The sequence below is a fragment of the Hyperolius riggenbachi genome, chromosome 5 (genome assembly GCF_040937935.1).
Source record: "Hyperolius riggenbachi isolate aHypRig1 chromosome 5, aHypRig1.pri, whole genome shotgun sequence".
Lineage (NCBI taxonomy): Eukaryota > Metazoa > Chordata > Amphibia > Anura > Hyperoliidae > Hyperolius > Hyperolius riggenbachi.
The window spans coordinates 18,488,459-18,497,154 of NC_090650.1; positions in this window are offsets into that span (position 1 = coordinate 18,488,459).

The following is an 8,696-nucleotide window of genomic DNA, read 5'->3' on the forward strand; positions in this document are numbered from 1 at the left end:
CATATTTCCAGATGTTAGCTGAAGTAAAACACTGATGCAGGTAAATAGTAAACACAAAGATGGCAGTTGTGCTGGTTGCTGTTTAGCAGTTAGATGTCAGGTGATCAGCAGGCTGGAGCCAGTGAGTTAGTGCAAGCATACTGTACATGAAATCCAGTAGGTTTCTGAAGATCATGAAGCCAAATCAATCATGTTACATAAGGTGTCATGAATCCTGTTCCACAATTTAAACCTTCTGTTATTTAAGAAGGGCAAAAAATCTGATCCAGGAAATTATAGACCTGTAAGCTTAACATCAGTTGTATGCAAACTATTTGAGGGGTTACTAAGAGATACTATACATGACTTCATAGTAGAAAATAATCTTATTTCTCAGCATCAACATGGGTTTACTAAAGACAGGTCCTGTTTGACTAACATGCTCAGCTTTTATGAGGTAGTGAATGCTAATATGGATATTGGGAATGCTGTAGATGTGATATACTTGGACTTTGCAAAGGCCTTCGACACTGTTCCCCACAGAAGTCTGGTGCAAAAGTTGAGGATGCAAGGACTGGGGAAGAGTCTGTGTGCATGGATAGGGAACTGGCTAATGGACAGAAAACAAAGAGTTGTGGTCAATGGATCATACTCAAAATGGGAGACTGTTAGCAGTGGGGTCCCACAGGGGTCTGTACTGGGTCCAGTGCTCTTCAATTTATTTATTAATGACCTAGTAGATGCAGTAGTGAGCAATGTTGCTATTTTTGCAGATGATACAAAATTGTGCAGAATCATCAACTCTCAGGAAGATAGTGTCATATTGCAACAGGATCTGGATAGGATGGCTATATGGGCACATACATGGCAGATGAAATTCAATGTTGACAAATGTAAAGTCATGCATTTTGGTCGTACCAATGGTCTAGCACCATACAAAATAAATGGGATACAGTTGGGAACATCAAACTTGGAGAAGGACTTAGGAGTACTCATCGACAACAAGTTAAATAATCGTACTCAATGCCAAGCCGCTGCAGCTAAAGCAAACAAAATTTTGGGATGCATTAAAAGGGAAATAAAAACTCGAGATGCTAGCATAATATTGCCCCTGTTTAACTCTCTAGTAAGGCCACATCTGGAATATGGAATTCAGTTCTGGGCACCACATTACAAAAAAGATATTGCAGTTTTAGAGCAGGTGCAGAGACGAGCAACAAAATTGATACGTGGGATGGAAGGTCTCACTTATCGAGAAAGGTTAGATAAACTGGGTTTATTTAGTCTAGAGAAAAGACGCCTTAGAGGAGATCTAATTAACATGTATAAATACATCAGAGGGCAATATAATACCTTGGCGGATGAGCTTTTTGTCCCTAGGCCTTTTCAAAGGACTAGAGGACATGAGCTGCGCATGGAGGAAAAACGTTTTAGCCATTTATTTAGGAAAGGGTTCTTTACAGTAAGAGTGGTTAAGATGTGGAATGCATTGCCACAGGAAGTCGTTATGGCAAACTCTATACCTGCATTTAAAGGGGGCTTAGATGCTTTCCTTGCGTTGAAAGACATCCATGGCTACAGTTACTAGGTTATGCCTAATGATGTTGATCCAGGGATTTTATCTGATTGCCATCTGGAGTCGGGAAGGAATTTTTCCCATTTGGGGCTAATTGGACCATGCCTTGTAAGGGTTTTTTCGCCTTCCTCTAGATCAACAGGGGTATGTGGGGGATGGGCTGGAGTTGTACTTTGTACTGGTTGAACTCGATGGACGTATGTCTTTTTTCAACCAAAATAACTATGTAACTATGTAACTATGTTAATGTCTTGAACAATTTCATAAATTTATACTCAGAATTTTTAATTGTTCATTTTTGAAGTTACCCTTAAGAACATGTACTTTTCGGTCTTGCATGCTGTGTCCTGGTTCACAGAAGTGAACCCCTCTCTGAACCTTAACCATAACCTACTCCCTAACATTAACCCCTCCCTAAAGCCTAACCATAAACTACCCCCTAACATTAACCTATTAACCCTTCCTGAAGCCTAACTATAACTTCCCCCGACATTAACCTCTCTCTGAATACTAACCATAACCTACCACCTAACATTAACCCCTTCCTGAAGCTTAACCATAACCTACCCCCATTTCCCCAACATTAACACCTCCCTAAAGCCTAACCATAACAAACCCACCAACATAAACTAGTCTCTGAAGCCTAACCATAACCTACCCCTTAACATTAATCCCATCCTTTAGCTAAACCTTAAACCAGTGTTTTTAAACCAGTGTTGCCTGGTGTGCCGTCCTCTTCTCCCCCTCCCGCCCGTCCCCGCGGCCGCCGCTGTTATTACCTTAGCAGCTGCCGCTCTCCCCTCTCCAGAGCATGTGTATATTCTAGCAGCGTATCTCCGGCTGCTCTGCGTGATGCGGAAGGAGGCAGGGCTCGGTTACCATAGTAACGGCAATACATATCGCCGTTACAGGAAGCCGCTGCCCTGCTTCCTGCCGCATCACACAGAGCAGCCGGAGATACGCTGCTAGAATAAACACATGCGCCGGAGAGGGGAGAGCGGCCGCTGCTAATGTAATAACAGCGGCGGCCACGGGGACGGGCGGGAGGGCACTATACTGGCTATTCTGGGGCACTATTTTGGGGCACTATACTGGCTATACTGGGGCACTATACTGGCTATACTGGGGCACTATACTGGCTATACTGGGGCACTATACTAGCTATACTGGGGCACTATTCTGGCTATACTGGGGCACTATACTGGCTATACTGGGGCACTATACTGGCTATACTGGGGCACTATTCTGGCTATACTGGGGCACTATTCTGGCTATACTGGGGCACTATACTGGCTATACTGGGGCACTATACTGGCTATACTGGGGCACTATACTGGCTTTTCTGGGGCACTATTCTGGGGCACTATTCTGGGGCACTATTCTGGCTATACTGGGGCACTATACTAGCTATACTGGGGCACTATACTGGGGCACTATACTGGGGCACTATACTAGCTATACTGGGGGGCTATACTGGGGCACTATACTGGGGCACTATGCTGGCTATACTGGGGCACTATACTGGGGCACTATGCTGGCTATACTGGGGCACTATACTAGCTATACTGGGGCACTATTCTGGCTATACTGGGGCACTATACTGGCTATACTGGGGCACTATACTAGCTATACTGGGGCACTATACTGGGCACTATACTGGGGCATTATACTAGCTATACTGGGGGGCTATACTGGGGCACTATACTAGCTATACTGGGGGGCTATACTGGGGCACTATACTGGGGCACTATGCTGGCTATACTGGGGCACTATACTGGCTATACTGGGGCACTATACTGGCTATACTGGGGCACTATACTGGGGCACTATACTAGCTATACTGGGGGGCTATACTGGGGCACTATACTAGCTATACTGGGGCACTATTCTGGCTATACTGGGGCACTATACTGGCTATACTGGGGCACTATACTGGGGCACTATACTAGCTATACTGAGGCAACTAAACTCCCTACACTGGGGCAACTATGCTAGCTATGCAGCCGCCCCCCAGCCCCCCCGCCCCCCCATAGCCTGCTGCGCACGGCACTGTCCACTAGGTCGCGCAAACAACCGGGGGCCGCATCCGCGACCTCCCCAACCCCCATACACCCCCCCCCCCCCCCGCGCCGTTCCCCGGAGAAAAATTTGGTCAGACAGTGTTCCCCGGGCCGGAAAAGGTTGGGAACCACTGCCTTAAACTATCCGCTAACATTAACCCCTTCCTGAAGTCTAACCCTAACCTACCTATAACATTAAAGAGAACCAGAGACGACGAAGCTCCCTCATGTATTTTACCATATATAGCAGTGGGAACATTAGAGAAAACACCTACCCTGCTTTCTGTTTCATCCTTCACTGCTCAACCTGCTTGTTATCAGCCCTGATAAAATCCCTGACTGAGCATTCAGTCTGGCTTTGCTCAGGAATCATTATAGCTGAGTCGGTGAGTCTGAGTCTGTGTTCTCAGATGACTGATTTGATCATGGTGAGTGAATCCCCTGGTAAAAATTGGTGTATGTACAGCCTGCTTAAAAGATTTTGAAAAATTGGAAAATGTAAATACATCCAGAAACATACAAATAAGAAGTATGTTTCTTCCAGAGTAAAATGAGCTATAAATAACTTTTCTCTCATGTTGCTATCACTTACAGTGACTAGAAGAAATCTAATGAAACTGACAAATTTAGGACTAGTCCATCTCTTCATGGGGGATGCTCAGGCTCTCGGTATTTTCATTTATTCTTTACAAAAGCACTCCCTGGAAAGGATCTATACAAAGATGTAGGCCGCCCCTCCTACCTGTTTGCACACTATTCTGCCAGCTGGACTGAGCAACTGCGGTTCACAAAGTACTTTTGAAAATAAAGAAAACAATAAGAATCCCCCATGAGTAGATGGGCTAGTCCAAAACCTCACAGTTCTATCAGAATTCTACTACCTACTGTAAGTGACAGCAACATAGGAGAAAAGTAATTTAAAGCACATTTTACTTTGGGAGAAATGTACCTTTTATTTATGTGTTTTCATGTATTTTAATTTTTTTCACGATTGTGGTCCTTTAAGAGTATTGTGAGTAAGGCGCAGGTAATCCATATGTCTTTAATGATTTTCCCTTTCTATATGATCTCCTCCCTTCCGTCCTCTACCTAGTTAATTATCTCAGTTCCTCTTTTTTGTTTGTCACATGTTTAATTTATGTCCCCTGTAATATAGGCGACTGGCCATTCCCTGTGTGCATCTGAGCACATCGCAGATCTATACACGATGTACAGAAAGAGCAGATATAACCGTCATAAATCACCCACGTCGTTCACCCTTCAGCACGAAGGGAGATATATAAGCTGGGGAGGCGCGTCCGCGGTCAACACCGCACAGATCTCCGTCCGGACGCCATGGGGGGGTGGCGGCGGAACTAACATCCTATAACTGGTAACAAGTCAAATGTTTCAGCTGTGTTTATTATTTGGGTAAATACGCAAAAATAAACGCAAGGCTGTTCACGAGGCTAAAAAGCCGAAACGTCAACAATCGGCGAAGAAAGATGGAATGCCTTTCCAGCGATTTACGGTCAGAGTTTACAGAAGGGGGGTCTCTGTTGAAGGGGACGAATCAACGCCGGCCGTTTAATGGTTTACTCTCCCGACTGACGGGTGTTTGTCTGACAGATTCGTTCTGTTGCCGCATCTTTGCGGTTACATCTGCTGGAGATCTGTACTGTGTACAACATGCACAAATATGGCAACACAAACGGTTCCTAATACTGATTGGTAGATAGTTGCAGGGGTGTCACTTGGGTTGGTGTCACCCGCTGCGGAATATCATGGTGTCACCCCTTCTTACCCCATGAACCTCACCTAACCTCACTAAGTAGTAATGTTGCTTGTTATAGGGGGCTGTTAAAGGATACCCGAGGTGACATGTGACATGATGAGATAGACATGGGTATGTACCGTGCCAAGCACACACATAACTATGCTGTGTTCCTTTTTTTTTTCTTTCTCTGCCTGAAACAGTTAAATATCAGGTATGTAAGTGGCTGACTCAGTCCTGACAGACAGGAAGTGACTACAGTGTGACCCTCACTGATAAGAAATTCCAACTATAAAACACTTTCCTAGCAGAAAATGGCTTCTGAGAGATACAAAGGGTCAACAGTTCTTAGATTTTAGCTCTGGCATACTTCAATGAATGTGTCATTGAGCAAAAACAATAAAACAGTTAAAACTTAAAAAGTAGATTTAAACATAAAATAAAACAGTACAATATCTTAAAAAGCCATTTTTAGGTGAAGGAAGATATATATACGATTGTTTATTTCATTAGTTTATTTTCATCTCGGGTGTCCTTTAAGACATAAGTATGTAACTTTTTTTTCTTAACCTTTCAGGTGTCCTTTTGCGGACCGCTGCATGTAAATCCTACGCCGCACTTATGGCCGTCTTAGCCTGATGCGTCGTAGGATTTACGCCACCTGCTGCTTCCGCTTCCGGCGCGATCGTGAGCACCCGAGAGGGGAGATTAAGCTATCATATGACAGCTGACATCTTTCCTCACTGATCAGAAGCCATCGCGATTGACTCCTGATCACGTGATCACTACGATAGCCGGTGGTTCCTAGTGATCACTATTGAAGCAGTGGTGGTAAGAGGGGAAGAAGAGGATCCACCCACCTTCCTGACGTTCCCCCGGCGATCGTCGCTCCCCTCCGCTCTGGCCGGCATCTCGGCTCGCTCTGACGTAAGTGTCGGGTCCCAGCTTGATGACGTCATCAATCTGCGACCCGGAACTTAAGGCGGTGCGAGTGGGGATGCTGGCCAGAGTGGAGGGGGCCAGAGCTGCTCATCGCTGATTCGCTGGAGCCTGGGAGGTGAGTAAAGGCTGCTGGCAATACATTGGGACGCCTGGCCACACAGGGGACACTATGCCCAGCTAGCCCTACCAGGGATGCCTGACCCCCCCCCCTCCCCCCCACATGCAAAATGAACTGGTCCTTAACCACCCTGGCGTTCTATTAAGATCGCCAGGGTGGCTGCGGGAGGGTTTTTTTTAAATAACAAAAAAACTATTACATGCAGCCAACTGAAAGTTGGCTGCATGAAAGCCCACTAGAGGGCGCTCCTGAAGCGTAATTCCGATCGCAATGAGCAGCCTTCCTTGTTTTGCTTGCCTCGTCGCGATGGCGACGAGCGGAGTGACGTCATGTACGTCAGCCGACGTCCTGACGGCCTCCGATCCAGCTCTTAGCGCTGGCCGGAACTATTTGTTCCGGCTGCGCTGGGCTCCGGCGGCTGGGGGGACCCTCTTTCGCCGCTGCACGCGGCGGATTGCCGCGCTGCGGCGGCGATCAGGTAGCACACGCGGCTGGCAAAGTGCCGGCTGCGTGTGCTGCTTTTTATTTGAAGAAAATCAGGCCAAGCAGGGCCTGAGCGGCAACCTCCGGCGGTAATGGATGAGCTGAGCTCATCCCATACCGCCAGGATGGTTAAGGGGGGTTAGGCAGCCGGTCCCCAAAGGGTTAAAGAGGGATTGTCATACACAAAATCCCATTTACCCACTGCTCTGTGTTCATTATGCATCCTGCAACCTTATCCTGCATTGCAAGCACTCTAATCTATTCAGAAATGTTTCTGCTGTAATAAGTGTCATCTGTCAGCCTGGCTCTATTTGGCACATTGCCGACGACAAGGAAGCGTGTCATCACCCCTCCCACATTCCCGCTCCTCACTGATTGGCTGAGTGCAGTTCAGTGGGAAGTAGTGTGAAATCTGATCTTGCTGAGCTGACATGATTACAAAGCAAGCAAGTTATGACAGAACAGATTCTAGGGGCCTGATTCACAAAGCGTTGCTAACAGTTAGCACGCTGGTGAAAAGCCCTTTATCATGCCTAAACTCAGTTTAGGCATGATAAGTTTAGGTGTGATAAGTTTAGGTGTGATAAGTTTAGGCATGTTAAGTTTAGGTGTGATAAGTTTAGGTGTGATAAGTTTAGGCATGATAAGTTTAGGCATGATAAGTTTAGGTGTGATAAGTTTAGGCATGATAAGTTTAGGCGTGATAAGTTTAGGTGTGATAAGTTTAGGCATGATAAGTTTAGGTGTGATAAGTTTAGGCATGATAAGTTTAGGCGTGATAAGTTTAGGTGTGATAAGTTTAGGTGTGATAAGTTTAGGCATGATAAGTTTAGGCGTGATAAGTTTAGGTGTGATAAGTTTAGGTGTGATAAGTTTAGGCATGATAAGTTTAAGCACCAACTGGGTTAGCACCGCAGTGCACAGCTGATCAAAAGTTTTGCGCTAGCAAAGTCTGGTGCACTTTGCATAGAGTTTAATGGCGCTGCTTTGCGTGCGGGACTTTGCGTGCGATCTAAACTTATTTAAACTTAGCATGCCTAAACTTATCATGCCTAAACGTATCACGCCTAAACTTATTACACCTAAACTGGCTTTTCACCAGCGTGGTGCAATGGTTATCACGCCTAAAGTCTCTAACTGGGCTAGCACCGCTTTGTGAATCGAGCCCATGGAGTTAAAAAAAAAAGTAAGGGAGGAAATGACATCAGAATTAGCTTCAGTCAGAGGGAATCAAAATGGAAAATCCCTACAACAGAATTCTCTTTATTTACTATATAGAATTCACCAAAATCAAAACGTGGACCGTTCAATACATATGTAAGGAGAAGAAGTAGTTATCTACTTATATATGTGTGTTTTTCCTGGCATAGTATGACCCTGCTGCTTTAAATAGTACTGCATGATGCAATTTATTGTGTTTGCATTTAATGTAATTGAGTGGGATGTGCAAACACGTTAAACAAACATGAAAAAATATAAGCTTTTGTGATTTGTAGTGTATTCATTTTGTCTGCGGTACAAAAAATGCTATGTATTTGCATGTGTTTTTGTATATGCGCCACGGACCACACTGATGCTGCATTTATGAGCATTTTAAATTGCGTTTGTGATTCAGTTTATGCTTTTATTTCTATTGAGGGGATACTGGAAAAACAAAACACACCAACGATCACATTCTACGCTTTTCAATGTTTTTATTTTTAATGTACTTACGTTGATTGTAATGGAAACGCAAAATAATGCATACTTTACATTAACATTTTGGGGGAGGGGGGACACTGTAAT